The sequence below is a fragment of the Lepisma saccharinum genome, chromosome 17, assembly GCF_977018435.1.
Source record: "Lepisma saccharinum chromosome 17, izLepSacc3.1, whole genome shotgun sequence".
Lineage (NCBI taxonomy): Eukaryota > Metazoa > Arthropoda > Insecta > Zygentoma > Lepismatidae > Lepisma > Lepisma saccharinum.
Window position 1 is genome coordinate 45,991,731 of NC_139245.1, and position 16,269 is coordinate 46,007,999.

Below are 16,269 nucleotides of genomic sequence, written 5' to 3' on the forward strand. Positions count from 1 at the left end.
AATCTAATGTTTTTAACACACTTTTTAATGTGATGTTTCACCGAGGCCTTTGGCGTGAATTTTAAATTCGTACACTTATTTGACAAAAAAGTTATAACTCTTAGACTATTTGACCAATCTACTTCGGGCAACTTTTGTTTTTCAGCTAAAACACCAGGGCATGCAACCATGCAGAAATCAAAATGCCAAAGCCAATAAGAGGGGTTGGGTAGGCAGCAGCCCCAAACTTTCAATGAAAAAATCATAAAAATGAATTCGTACACTTATTTGACAAAAAAGTTATAACTCTTAGACTATTTGACCAATCTACTTCGGGCAACTTTTGTTTTGCAGCTAAAACATCAGGGCATGCAACCGTGCAGAAATCAAAATGCCAAAGCCAATAAGAGGGGTTGGGTAGGCAGCAGCCCCAAACTTTCAATGAAAAAATCATAAAAATGAGGAGTTTGTTTCAAATATTCGATAATGTAATGCACACAGGAACATAAAATGACTTTCATTCGGTTGAGAAAGGACCATTCTTTGAAAATAAGGCTAAAGTTTGCCTCCCCTTCCCAAAATAGTGGGGGAAGAGGGGTAAACTCACTATTTTTAAATTTTTCCATTGAAAGGTGGAGGCCGTGGCCCACCCAACTCCTCTTATTGGCTTTGGCATTTTGATTTTTGCACGGTTGCATGACGTGATGTTTTAGCTGCAAAACAAAAGTTACCCAAAGTGGATTGGTCAAATAGTCTACCAGTTATAACATTTTTTGTCAAATAAGTGTATGAATTTAAAATTCGCGCCAACTTCGATACGTAACTTTGGACTCGGGGAAGAAGGGGCATCCACATGATGTGCAAAAGCTGCGTTTAACCCACTGTAAGTGTTTCCGACCAAACAGAAAAGTATCAAGATAATAAAAAAACAGGAGTTTTGTAATCAGCTGCATGGTCGATTTTTGAGCTAAATTACGAGTAGCGCCTTTTATTCGATGGTCGAAAATTCGACCAAAATACGAGTAAAGGTTTCTAAAGTGGGATCCGAGCCACTTTGTGCCTCCAACAGATATCGAACCTACGACTTCTTTGTTCCAAGGCGACGACCATTATGCCTTGGGGAGAACCAAACCTGCCTTGGGAATCAGGAGCAGCTGCATTTATGAAGTTTGCACCAATAACTTCCTGCGGCGTAGAGAGAAGGTTCTCCATAGACATTTCTTGGTTGTAACAACCACATTAAAGGACATTATTACGTTTGGTCTGAAAGTTCAATAAGTGAGTGAACTTTTTCATTACTGCTATAATTCTAATAACAACTTCTGTGCATTGTAAAAATGGATTGTTTCTAAGCTTGCTGCCAAGGAGCAAGAAAAATTCTAAATGTGCAGGGCTCGAAAAATCCCAGTCGGCAGGTCGCCATGGCGACTAAAAATTTCAGCCTGGCGACTGTGATCTTTTGCTGTAATATTGCCATTTTTTTTAAGTGTGCATGTACGAAATTTTGAAGATTCTAAGTTCAAATTGCAGTACAGGGTAAGTTAGCAAATGATTTTTTTATCAACGTTGTGAACATTTCATAGAATCAGTATCTATTCCTTACTCCTTGTCTCCCAATCCCTATTTTTCTGCTTTCTCACATGATTTAGCGATGTTTTGAATACGGTGATGCTCAACTTCTTACAGTATGGACAATTGCCAGTAGGTGGTCTCCTGGCGCCTGAATTTCAGAGCTGGCACCTAGCCCTGACGAAAATTTATCGAGCACTGTAAATGTGTATTGTGAAGAAAAAAAATACCCAGAACTGCAATTCATAGCTCATTATACAAAGAAAAGTACCTCCTCCTCTTACTATTGATAAATATCTCCTTCTATAATAAAAGCTTTATAAAATGTTTCTAGGGAGTTAAAAACACATGAACTTTAAAAAGGATAAATAAATAATAAATCTTATTAAAAGCATAGCCACAATATTCTTCGAACAGTTTACAAAATTTTCTCAAATTGTCCATTCTCTAACAATTTTTTTCACAAAAAACATGAATCTGAATCAGTGTTTTATGAATTGCATTTGTATCTAGAGTGTTACATAAAATTAATAAAGTAAATTAGTATTTGCAACTGTTTAAATATCTTGTTTGTACTTTTTTGAGATATTGAGACCAGTGATGTATACTGGGTACAGAATATGGGCTATCTCACTGTATCATAATGTTCGAATGGACATTGTGGGGAAGGAGGGGGGTTGTTCTTCATTTTCCTGGATTTTGAAGTGGTGTAATATTGTGAAATATTTATGTACGCCTAGGCCTGGATATCTTCATGATCACTCATCATCACTCGTTGGCGTAGTGGCAATGTCGTCGCCTTGAAACGAAGGGGTCCCAAGTTCGATACCCAGTGGATGCACATACTGGTTCGGATCCCACATTAAACTATAGGCCCAGTCCTCTATCTGTGCACAAAAGGGTACTAAAAACAAAAATTCAACAACGATTTGAAGCTTATCCTCATTTGAAGCCGAGTAAATTGCTCATTAATTATGTTATTCATTTAGTTCACTACACACCATAGCACGTATCATTCACAAAAATATTATCCACTCAGTCACTTCCCACACTACACAACGAGCTGCCTTGAAAGGAAAAAGTTCAGTGTACCACGGAAATGAACCAAACGCGTTTCCACTACAGAACAGAATACCTGGCGTCATTTGTCAGTTCGGATATTTTTAGGTGTGGTCATAAGCATATACCAATACCATAATCGGACAGCCAACGAACTCCCCAACTTCCCCGCATCTACTCTGGTTGTTTGAAGAGGTCAACGACCTCGCCCTCTTGTCCTAATTGTCTGCAAGTGGTGTGCTTGGCCCAGAGGGAAAATTTCCCTGTCATAAGTGAAAAATTCCGTTCCTGTGAAGATTCCACTCTGGGAACAGGGTTCGCAACACTGACGGTATTCATGCTAGACGACTGCTATGCTAAACTCATGGTACCCCTTGTGTGCTTCAAGAAAGCGAGCAAGATTGCCAACTCTTAAGAAATTAGTATAACAGCTTGTAAGTAATAAGTGTGCCAACTCCTGGAATGCCATTATCTTCATTTTGAAATGAACAATTTAAAATATGTATTATATATTGTCATGGGGAATTGGAAAAGTGGTTTTCCTATCTTAAACTGGAACCCCTCTCCTGTCCCCCCAAGGAATGATTGGTAATTTGTCTCCTCCCTACAGTAATACCTTCCGCCTCAACTGAATAATATAAATGTATGAAGACTTATATTATGTACGAACCAGAAGCTTAAATAAAACACATTTACATCTTCACATGTTTATTTTATTCCAATTAATGATCACCAGTTGTATGTAAATGTTTGGAAGAAAATTTCCAGCAGAAAGTAACTGTAACAAGTTATTATTTAAAAAGTAGCTTTCCAAACACTGCTGACTGAAGCACGTTACATAACTTGTGTAGCACTTTAATCCTAACTGTATATGCACCATTAATTGTAATGTAAAGTATTTAAGTGAGCATCAGAGAGTTGAGTTCATTAATAATTAATAAATAAATATGTGTATATGTTGAAAATGTGACATCTGCAACTTCCAAATGCACAATTAGATTCTACAAACTTCAATCTTACTTTCATGTTCATTTTCAGTACACTTGATGCCTACCTTATCCTTCTGGGGGGGGAGTGTCCCCCTGTGCTTAGCATCACGCCATGAAGGCATATAGGGGGTGTGGGGGTAATGCACCACACTTTCTTGATCCAGTCGTGAGTGGGGGTGATGTCATCAGCATCATGCCCCTGACCGCCTTTACCCCCTAGAGTTTCCCCTAGGTACCCACCCATGTCATTCGACGCTGGGTGGGTGCCAGGGCCGCTTCCAACGTTAGAAAAGTTCCCAGACTTGAACCATCCGGGGATCGAACCCGGGTAAAAATAAATAATCAGACCCTGGATTCATACAGACTTCATGCACAAAAGAGAAATGTTAGAACTTGCAACTAGCTACACAACACAAAGGGGTCTTGAAAAGTACAAAAAAGTACTTTAGAAGTCTACTTAAACATGTTCTTTTTCTCTTTTTTAACTGAATGGTTTCTGTTGGTTGCAGTTCCGATTGTGTAACTTTGCAACTTTCTGAAAAGGGAGAGCAATGCATTTAGAATGCTGGAACTGGTTGTGGAAGTAAATTTAATGTTCACTAACATGTATTTTTCAAGAGAAATATTTCTCCGATGCACTAAAGCTCTTGCCTCCATTACCTTCAACTACATGAACCAAATGTGCCGTATGTTTGATGACGTAAGCCCCTGTCAGTGTTTCCAACCCCCTTTTGGTAAATGTCTGTTATATCGGAGACACATTAAAATCAGATATTTTGTGTTTCGGATGGTTCATACTTACCAATAGTGTATTGCGGAACATAGTTGAAGGTGCCATTATGCTTTTTACACGAAAATAACTTCAATTTTTCACATTACGAGTAATTCTTTAGGTTCCTTTCTTCCATTGCGGAACATACAATATGGCACGCACAGCTGTGGATCATCGCGCGTCGTACTTGTGTTTCGTCGATTTGGAGTGGGCATGCAGTGTTTCAACCTTCTTAACTGAAAAATTCCTACTTTCGTGTTCATTATGACATCACAAACCATTGACGGATAGCCCCAAAAACCATTCACGATAGTCCCAAAAACCATTCACGACAGCTCCACGGACCATTTCCAGCAAGATTAGATTAGGTAAGCATAGCTAAAAAAAAAAATTCTCGTAAAAAAAAGGCACTTTTTGGAAACACTGGCGAGACCGCGTGACTTACGACGCTCGCACCATGTGCAGGTACATAATGGAAACAACGGCATAATGTCTTCGCTTTGCACAAAATGCAAGTTTATTATATTCAAAGTGCTTATACCTTGTCGTACAGCATTCTACGGTGAGAAAATACCTCCACGAACTTTCAAAATGCTACAGAAACTAATTTCCATAAGTAGTTTCTTCTGTAAAAATGAAGAAATGTGTCTCCGATATAACAGACATTTAACACCCTTTTTTTAACTATACTTGCCTAACCTAACCAAACCTAACCTTATCGGAAATGGTTCGTGGGGCTATCCTTCAGCTACCCGTGCATAATGTACTATTTGCACACGTGACAAACACAATAGTAGGTATTTTTTAGTCAAAAAGGTTGGAAACACTGCATACCCACAACATGAGTCAAGATGTGCCTGCCATATTGTGTGTTACAGAAGCGAAGAAAGGAATAAAAAGCATAATGGCACCTTGAACTATGTTCCACAATACACAATTGGTAAGTACGAACCATGCGAAACACAAAATATTCGATTTTAATGTGTCTCCGATATACTAAACTGTTACCAAAGTAAGATATGCTAGTGGCCAGTCTGAATCATTCTCTTCACATAGAAAATAAGGAAGGTAAGGAAAAGTGTAAAAGTACTACGGTAACCAAACCTAACAATCCTAACCTACTTTACACCTATAAACAGTTACACATTGAACACATAGGAGCGTAATTATAATGGTAAGAACTCCGAAACTGACCCGCCTAACCTACTCACGTAAGCATATAGGGGTCGTCCATCTCCCTAATCTGGTTGCAGTTCTCCACGGGCCCCTGGTGGCCCACATGGGAGGGAGGCCAGCAGTCGGTAGGTAAGACACCTATCAATGATTTATTTCGCAATTTTTTACATTGCTAACATACTATTCTGCATTGCGGAACATTTCTTTAGGTGAAATAATGAATGGTATAATTTAACAATACAGGGAATTTATCCAATTTGTTTATAATTTGGGCCTTGTAATCACGAATCTGCACTTAAAATTTGGCGCTTATTTGGGGGCAGGTGAATCCGGCCAATTTCTAACATGCCTTTAACAGGGACTCTATAGATATAGGCGGGGCCGCGATAGCGGTTGGGGGCGATAGGTCAATTACCCCAGGGGCAGAGCCCGGAATCGGCGGGAAATTTGGAAATCAAGGGTGTGGAAGTAAGAACTTAATTTAGATTATTTTGCTATTTCCACGTGTGAGCGCCAAATTTTGACTGCAAATTCGTGATTAGGGGGCCAAAATTAGTGAGTATGCCGAATTTCAAACAAAATGGAGAAATTCCCTGTATTGTAAAATCGCTCCAACCTTCCACGGGCAGCCCCAAAAACCTAAGATGTTAGCCCAAAAATTCACGATAGCCCCATGAACCATCACGGGGACGAGGTATGCCTACTAGGTTAGGTTAGGCCTGTTAGGTTAGGTTCCATTAGCACTCCTTTCGTTCAATTTAGCATATACCGACAATACGAGAGCGTATTGCGCTCTCGTGCAGAGAGCAAATGGCGGCAGCAGCAATAGCAAGTCGGAAATAGATTTTCGTAGAAAATCACATGCTTTTGCATTGAAATGGATCAAAACTACATTCCCGAACATAAACAACGCTACAGAAAATGATTTGCATAAGTACTTTCTCCTGTAAATTTGAAGAAATCCGTCTCCGGTATAGTAAAGTGTTACCGAGATATTAAACAAAACCACAAAAACAATAGTTTGTACCTTCTGGTGGGAGGCCAACTTGACAAGGGTAACAAAACATGTTCAGTGTGTGCTCATAGACATGTAGAGAATTAGATTATGTGAAAAATATGGGTAACATTATCGTATGGGTAAAACGGATTCCTTCAAATTTCCTTCAAATTTACAGGAGAAAGTACTTACGGAAATCATTTTCTTGAGCGTTTTGGAAGTTCCTGAATGTAGATTTGATCCATTTTAATGTGAATGCGTTTTGTTTTCTGCGAAAATCTCTGTCCGACACGCTGTTTCTGCTCCCGCCATTTGCTTTTTGCATGAGAGTGCAATGTTCCGTGTGTTAAGACGATGCCAGTGTTTCAGCCTCGCCGTGTTTTCACTAGAACCACCTGTCGAATTCGGAACAAGCCATATTTCCCGAATGGGTGTCACTTATCGCACAACATTGTAGCAACATTGTGTTCGGACGTCACAGGAGAGAGCTGTTTTTACAATTTTTCTTTGTATTTATGCTAATGGAACCTAACCTAACAGGCCTAACCTAACCACGTAGGCATTCCTCGTCTGACGTCAATATTCAAGGTTGCAAGATTGTTGTGCGTAAAGGAAGAGAATTAACGAATTACGAAAGAAAGATGGCTCCGACCCGAATGGGTGGTTGCAAGATGGTTGTGCGTAAAGGAAGAGCATTAACAAATTTCGAAAGAAAGATGGTTCCGACCCGAATGGTGTCACTTATCGCACAACACTCTAGCAACATTGTGTTCTGACGTCACAGGAGAGACCTTTTTCATGTTAGGCAATAAAAAGGTAACGCGTCTCTTAGCGAAAATATTATTTTTTCTTTGTATTTATGCTAATGGAACCTAACCTAACAGGCCTAACCTAACCACGTAGGCATTCCTCGTCTGACGTCAATATTGAAGTTTGCAAGAGTGTTCTGCGTAAAGGAAGAGCATTAACGAATTGCGAAAGAAAGATGGTTCCGAATTGCGAAAGAAAGATGGTTCCGAATTGCTGTGTATGGACAATGAACGTGGTAAATCGCAAGGTTATTTTACAAGTTCTACACGTAAATGCGACGTATTAGCATAATTTCAAATAGGGGCACGAAAGTAGATATTTTCCGGTGAACGAGGTTGCACCACTGCATAAATCGACAAAACACTCTCAGAACGCCCCCTAAACCTGTATGCTATGACGGCCATAATGTGTTACAGATTCGAAACAACAAGTAACAGTAAGTACTCGTAAATAGAGAAAATAAACATTATTTTAGTTAGAAATGCATTATTTCGCCTTAAGAAATGTTCCGCAACACGTTAGCAATGTAAAGAAGTCCGAAATATATGATTCGTAGGTGTTTCACCCATACGATAATAGTACCAAAATATGTATGTATCCTATAATATCGGAATTACACAAGCGGAACTTGGATCTTCCAGTTTTATGCAACATACTCTTTGCTTTAGCAAAAGATATACCGCTACACTTGGTTCGGGAAATACAGAAAAAAAAATACCACGAAAGCATACATCAGTCGGAATTTTCGCCTAGATTTTCTAATTTCACCGAGTAGTAATAATAACAATTTTGCGTAACTGTAAAAGCTTTTCTTGATTTAACAAGATCCAAAAGTAAATTCCGTGAAGGAATTGTCACAAGATAAAAAAGCACATTCACCAAGCCTAACAATTCAATTTACTAAACCAATTTACATATGTCACTTAAATTTATATTACTCTTGCTATGAACAAATTATGTAACGAAAATTGTAATACTTACCAATAGTTTTTATCTTTTATAAATAAAATTTATTGTTATTATGAAAACACAGACAACGACTTAACACTTATGCACAGATTACTTTACAGAACAGTTTTGCCAGTCATTGTTGTGAAGAACTTTTGAAGCTGACAGAAAAATAACACTACATTACATCGACAACCTACCGATAGCCTGTGATGTGAAAATTGCACAATTATTTCAGAATCGTAAGTCACTATGAATCAACTATCTTTTTTTCTTTTTTTGGAGTGGGGATGGAAGAGGATTCGGTGATATGGAAATCGGGGTAAAGAAGAACAGACAAGAATCGAATACCTAGGGGGGCAGTTGCCCTCCACACTTTTCGCCACTTTTGCCCTCGCACTATGCTAAACCTTATCTACAAAGGGCAATATACTGTATTTGCCCCGCATTACATCATTACGTTTTATTCCTAAATTGTCTGTTTGTCGTTTCTTAAGATATTGTTGTACAGAGAGTATTTGTCTTAAGTGTCGGTTTCGATTTGATCACACCTTTATCACAAGGCACTTTGTCTGTGCCTTTATGAAGGTCCATGATATATATGTCCACCTTTCATTTTCTGTTGGACAATGGGTGTAGAAATACTAGTTCTCACTCATAAGTTTGTAGGAATCCGGAAACGTGAAACTTTCTGGTTTCTGCTCAAATTGTGGCCAATTTAATAAAGTAGTATTGTATGGTGGTGTAGCTGGAGAATGGACATTTCCACTTTGACATGAAAAACGTTTTAAATCCATTCATTTTACAGATAATGACACAAACATGAGACGTGCAAAATATCTCGGCGATATTTGTTTCGGTTCTCGAGAAACACGCCTTCAAACACCGCTGAAATTCACCTACTACGTCACGTATTTGGAAACGTCCTCTCCACAGACAGGAGGTCCTCTGACGTCATCACTTAGAAATGCGTGTAGGCGGGGCTTTTGCTCGTCCCGTCAACTTAGCATGCAGTGGCGTCTCCTGACCCTGAAATTAAGGCGTTAGCAAAGAAGGAATGTTAACCCCTCCCCCTCTCATTTCTGTGAACCAATATTACAAATTTTCTCCGTACCTAACCCCTCCCCCTCTAATTTCTGTGAACCAATATTACAAATTTTCTCCGTACCTTTTTGGTGCAAATTTATAAATATTTAGAAAAACATTAAATTACATAAATTATTTTAAATGAAGTAAATATTTCATTTAAAATTTAATATATTTGAAGGGTAAGGAGAAGCAAGGACTGTTTAAACGAGAAAATGAATATTCAATACTTCGCCATACAATTAATTTTTAAAGCACGAGTTTGCAACCAGAGGGATTGGTGGAACTCCCATCACCCCTACAAAAAACACCGTGGACATAAGAATGACCCGTTCATTGAAAAATCCCTTACCCTTCGTTTATTCTTCCAAAAAGTAAATTTTGAAAAATCAACTGCTCATTTCTTACAGTTACTTGAATTCCAGCTCTATTCTTCTTTCTTTAGAGAGAAATGCGCTGATAACCGCCTCATAAAATTTGGATTTATCCCCTTCTCGCAGCTTAGAAAGTAAATTCTTTCTCGATGGAAATAAGACTTAAATTCGTCATCGGTTTTTGAGTTTGAGTAGATCGGCAGAATGTTTGGATCCTCTTCAGTGATGAGAACGATCTCTCGACAGATGACGTCGTGGAAGGAATTGTTGCGATCAACACTGCTAATTTATATATTTCCGTAAACCCACCCACTAGATTCGTGTCCAGTAGATAATTTACAATCTCAATTGGTGTTTTCTCTGATCCTTTACCGGAAGCATACCAAACACAAAGTTCATTCTGCAGTTTGGATAAATTAAACAGACTGCCATAAATTTCTTGCAATTTATGTACGAGATGGTGAGGAAAGTTCTCTTTTATTCAAGTAGCCCCGTTTTGTGGGATTTAGTAAATCAAAATATTGCAATTTTTCAAATGATGCGAATCTAATTGTTATCTGGTTGCTGATATTATCAATGATTTCAAAGTAAAGCCTCCGGCAGTGGTCTTTCTGTGATTCGTTTTTCAGTCGCCTCCTTTCATTTAAACAACCTCTTCCTCTTCTACTGCACCAGTTATAGAATTCCATAGTGTTTCAAAATTCTCACTTTCCTTTTTCAGCTGTTGTTGAAATTCAGTTATTTTATTACTGCAATACAAAATATCAACTGCAATATACTGAATAATAGTCTGAAAAGGCAAGCTAAAAGGTAAAGGTAAAGCGTTCTCCTGTGCTTAGCACCACGCCATGAAGGCGTATAGGGGGTGTGAGGGTAACGCCCCACATTTTCTGGATCCGGTCGTGAGTGGGGGTGATGTGATCACAACAGCTTGAAAAGGCAAGCAAGTTGGATAAAGCCTTTTTTTAAAATATATTTTCGAAATCCTTCAGGAAGCTAGAAAATCTTCTTGAAGTCATTGCAGTCAAATGATCGAAGTCTCCACTTTCACTAACATGTTCAAAAAACATAAGCAGTGCTTTTCTGTTGTCATTGACTGTCCACACTAGCCTAGAGGTAAAATTCCATCTGGTAGGAACTAATGACGGGAGCTTTCTGGACATGAAAGCAGAAAGTTCGTGTAACCTCTTTGGAGAATGAGAGAAAAACGTAGATAGTGATTTAAGACCACAAAAGAACACCTTAAGCTCTTTGTTACATTCTAACGATTGTTGCAGCACCAAGTTCATGACATGAACATAACAATGCGTAAAAAAAGCTTTCGGATAATTTTCCAAAACTTTACTTTGAAGGCCATTCAAATGACCACTCATTACAGAATATCCATCGGATGTCTGGGCAATCAATTTATCCATTATTTCAGTCACGTGACTAAAAAGAGCTCCTGCAGTTTTATTGGCGCTCATGTCATGAAATCCAAGAAATCTTTCAATGACTTTTTTCTGTGAGACCGAAAAAAAAGTAACACTGTTGACACCTGAGATTTTTTGCTAATGTCTGATGTTTCATCGACCATGATAGCCACAAAGTCTGTGTTTTGAATTTCATTTTAGATTTCATCTCTCAGAACATCCGAAACTGAATTTATTAAATCATTTTGAATGCCTGCCGAAGTACCGCGAGAAACTGTAGAATTTAATAAATGTTCTTTTAATGAGTGATCAAATTCGGCACTTGCAATAAGGAATTCCATGAGATTGCCCTTATTTAGAGATGCTGCATTTTCCTCATGGCCTCGGAATAGCAGTTCTTGCTTTGCTAAATAGCAGACGGCGGTAATCAACCTCTTTAATATTTCCCTGTTCTTTCTTACTTTTTCATTGTGTAGCTCTATTTCAGCTTTTCGTTGAGTATCCAAAAGAACGTCAATTCTAGTAGGGGTGGCAACAAAACGACTAAATTTAAAGAAACTATAAAGATGCAATTCAGACTGCAGTATTGAGATGATTCAAATCCGCATACCCTTCATAATTCCCAACACTTTTTTAGTCTAGAATAATAAACATGTCCAACAGTAAAATTTATTCACACATCACACCCGCAAAGCCTGTCTGAAATTTCATAGAGTTCTTTTCGAAAATGTCTCGCAAAACCTTTTCCAGCACCACGTTTTCCTTTAACACATGTTGACATCGTGAGATTCGGACATGGTCGACCATTGTCAATTACTTGTTTCTTTTCTGAATACGAAAGCAAAGCAAATGAATTATTTAAACACTTTTGCACAACACTTTCACTATTCTCCATCTTAAAATAATCACATCACATCACTTCACACCACACGTTTAAAAAATAATTCACAACAATCACGAGCAAAACAACGCGGAACGCGGGGCGAATGAAAGCCAAATCGTTGGGAACAAATACAACGCCTTGAGAAGGTAACCATGCTGGTGGGTGGCAGGGTGCGCATGCGCGGTCATCCTATGTTTTGGCAGTGGTAAGACGTTGTATTTCCTCCACAACGTCCTGGCAGTGCGGGACCGATCTGCCTGCCTGACAAGCACTGCGCGCTGCGCCGCGTTCGAAAACTACCGGGCTCTCGAGACTGACAATTGAAGGAAAACGCTCAAAATCGTAATTTATAAAAGTACAGATACTTTCTTCTTTATTTCATTTTCCTTTGGCCGTTAACACACGACTTACACACCCAGAGAAATCGCCACTGTTAGCATGAGCCGCGGAATCGACAGCAAATTCACGTGTTACTGTGTAAAACAAGTATCTTACAACTTCCAGTGCAGAAATCTGTGCTCCATTTCTTGGAGATGAATTATGTCCTAGCAGTATAGTAGTATTTACCATAATTCAGCCACTCGGTAGAGAGTTTTCCCATTAGGGTGACAAAGCAAACCTTGTAACAGTCAATGGCTGAACACGTGAACAGCCTTGTTCATTGCGAATACATAGGTTAGTTCTGACTGGCAAGAACTTCATGTTATAGGAATGCCTTTTCTGGAATTACAATTATTTTCGTCGGAATATTTTCTTCACAAATTTTAAGATAATACTTTTAGAACACACTGGTTTACACGCCAATTTCTGCAATATAAGAGGTGATACGATATAAAAAGGTACGGCGAGTTTTTAAATTTCCTACAGTAAATGACAGTTTTCTTCAGTTAATATATATTGCAAATTTTTGTATTTAGCCTACTTTTACGTCGCTTTTCCGTTCACTTTGTTTAACCGCAACGGTGAGAACACATGATTAATTTATTATGTATCATCTCTAACATCACATTTCTTCCCACTTTTGGCAAATCGCTACAATGAAGATGAATAACTACAAGCAGTATTCGAAGTCACACACACACACATTACCACCAACTGCACAATCTAAGTATCACCCAAGCTGCCATGATAAGAGACGAACTTTGTCTTCTGTCCCATCTCATTTCGAAAACATTCACTTGTCCCATCTCCTTTTATGAGACGAGACGGAACATGCCTCGTCTCGTATCAACACTAACATTAACAATAGAAGCATCCCCCTAGCTGTTCCCAAAGTCTCGAGCAAACATCCTCCCATGTAACAATTTCCAGTTCAATGAAATGTCACTCACAAGGAAACAGTCATGCCCAGGTCGAGAGTCAAACCTGGAACATGCGACTTCCTCAGATAAATCATGAATTTTGTGTATAATAATTACAACGCCAGTTCATTCCTGGTAATTCTGAATCTGCAGTTTGGTTTGCATATATAAGCAGGATAATATTTAGTTTTCGAGGGCTGTACCGTCGAAACGAGGAGTCAAAATAAAAATAATAATAAAAATATTAAGAAAGTTTTTTTTTTTTTGTATTTATAATGATAAGCCTTTGCATACGTTGTTAATTCTATATTTTTCTAGACTTGAGACGAGAACGAGAATTGCCCTCCCAAACCGAGACGGATGTTTATAAATTGAGACGAGACTGTCAATGAGACATTTACAAATAAACACTAGACAGACATTTACAACTCTCAACGAGAACGAGACCAAGGCTGCCATGTCTCGTCTCGATAAGATCCTTAGTGGTGAAGTTGTGAAAGAACCAAGTAATGAGTTCGGGGTAACGAGATGAGGCGGTTTTTTTCGCAGTACAAAATTCAAAATAATTATATCGTACCATTTCAGTATGGGATATTGTTATACACATGGACGTATATATAGTTCACGGTGGGGGGAGGGATGGATCAACTTTTGGTATGATTAGGGTTGCTTTACTTCGTAAGTGAAAATCCAGGACACTGCTGGCCGGAAGCTTGTTGGGGAGCATGGGGGGAGGGGATGTTGGACCCGACAAAGTTGTGTGTTTGTAGTCAGGAAGTCACGCTGCTTAGTATTGATACTTTTCTGTTCATCTTGTGTCACTACGTTTTTAAGAACCAAATTTCTTTAATATGATTCGAGAGGCAAAAATAACTGATTTGACAGTCTCAATGCAGTTTCTTATCGCAGAAATTCCGAAACTATCAGGAAATTGCAGATATTTTTCTGCAGTCCCATCTGGTGTGTGGAATTACGAAATTTCCTTCCCATCCGTATCCCGTCCTATACGTCTCTAATTTAAGAGAATGAAATAAGTCCGAAGGAATTTTTTATGAACAAGCGGATAGAACAAGGAAACTGGTAATTTTAGTGAACCAAAAAAAAGAGGGGGGTTGGACCCGTTGAATCCCCCTTAAATACGCTCATGGTTATACACATTATTTCCTTGTAATGATTATACATAAACTAAGTATAGATATGTACTGTGCAACTAATGTAATCTTCTCAGTGTATTTTCTCTTATCTGCACAAAAATATTTGATCATAATTTGCGCAACAGAAATGGAACACAAACTGAAATTGCTTGATGGAAAAGAAAGTTAAATAGGCTTTATAAATAAAGTGAAGAATGTGAAAATTCCTATTTTGCACTACATAGGTTACGGTAAATATCGATAAATATAAGTTTAGAAAATATTTTTGATTGTCTGGTCAGCAACCAATTTTATAAGCAATATTTTTCGCATGGCCTGAGAACACACACGCAGCTGAACCCTTTCATTTATCTTGCACGTGAGCAGCAGGGATATTTCATAGAAGAATGATCATTACAAAGCATAGCTTTCCTTTCTCCTATCGCTCATTCTTCCATTATTTAAATCGGTACAAATTTGTAAAACTGCTGCACGTGTTCGCTCACTGTGGGCTACCCATCCGGAACTGGACGCTCGAAGCAGACGACAAACGAGCTCTCCCTAAGGAGTGACGCAGTAACATGGCGGCGGCGTGTTTTCAGCGCAACGCTAGCCTCGCAACTTTGGAAGTATCGTTTCTGCCTTAAACTGGACGCAGAGAAACGCGAGAATTTGCAGGGGTCATTTTTCCAAGGTGTAGTTTTTAAATTTGTTGTAATAAAAATTGAGTGGAAATGTCCATTTAATTAGGGTTTGCCCCAAGCATAGACGATATATTTTTGGTGCATTCTGCTTCAGTGGACATTATATTCTCTTTTCTTTTTCACTTTACTTCTGCTTTTGTTATCCACCCTTTCTTATTTCGGTAAATATGCGATATAGCCCGAGCGGATTTCTTCAAATTTACAGGATAAACTACTTACTGAAATCAGTTTCTGTAGCATTGTCGAAGTTCTTCGAGGTATTTTCTTTCGCGGAAACTGAAAACTTCACCATAGAATGCTGCAGCTCTCTCTCTACTAAAAACTACTCTCATGCTAAGGAGTTTATATGGGTGTTAAAAATTTTCTTTTATGGACTGTTTCTTTGGGCTAAGAAAATTTTGAATCCACCAAATGGGATGCTCCTGTTAATTTACTTTAATTCAAAATTATTATAGAGTGAGAGGCAGTGGCGGCTCGTGGTGAACCAAAGTGGAGGGGCGATATCTCACAAATTTGCTCTATTGATTTGCTTTATTTTACTTCGCCTCTTGTGCCACATTTGGCTATGCGAAGATGGGGATGAGTGATATGATGAAACTGATGAATACACACTCACAGGGGCGCCGACTTGTCAAAATTATTGGGGGGCTGTGATCACTGAAATAAATGAATGATGACTCACTCCCTCTCTTTTCTAAAAAATAAAAAATACGTCTTCGTATAGCAGTTTTTAAGCAGCTATTATAATCCTCATGCAAATGAAATGTAACATGAAAAACGTTTAGAAAATGTTTCAAAGTCTCTTTATGTCTATTGTGTCTGCTCATTTGTTTTTTAGATAACAATTAACATTTTTATTGAAAAGTATGTATTTACATTAAGAGACCAACCTAAAAGTTTTATGCCGACCTCGGTGGCCGAGCGTGTTGGGTGGTAGACTCAACCCGCTTTGATCCAGAGGTCTCGGGTTCGAGTCCCGGCGAGGGCATGGGCGTGTTTTAATGTCCGCAACAGACATGTGATGGGTTGCAAATAACCCATAAAATAAACAATATTTAACAGTTTTATTTAATTATT

The 16,269-nt window shown here is 38.5% G+C and overlaps 1 protein-coding gene across 1 annotated transcript in view; it reads right to left on the reverse strand.

The window, feature by feature from the left end:
* Rcd5 (microspherule protein Rcd5) overlaps positions 1 to 8,417 on the reverse strand; it is a 65,356-nt gene extending 56,939 nt beyond the window's left edge. The window contains exon 1 of the mRNA XM_083139405.1: positions 8,333 to 8,417. The gene's annotated coding sequence lies outside the window, so the exon portion shown is untranslated. The remainder of the gene's footprint in view (positions 1 to 8,332) is intronic.
* Between the last annotated feature and the right edge of the window lie 7,852 nt (positions 8,418 to 16,269).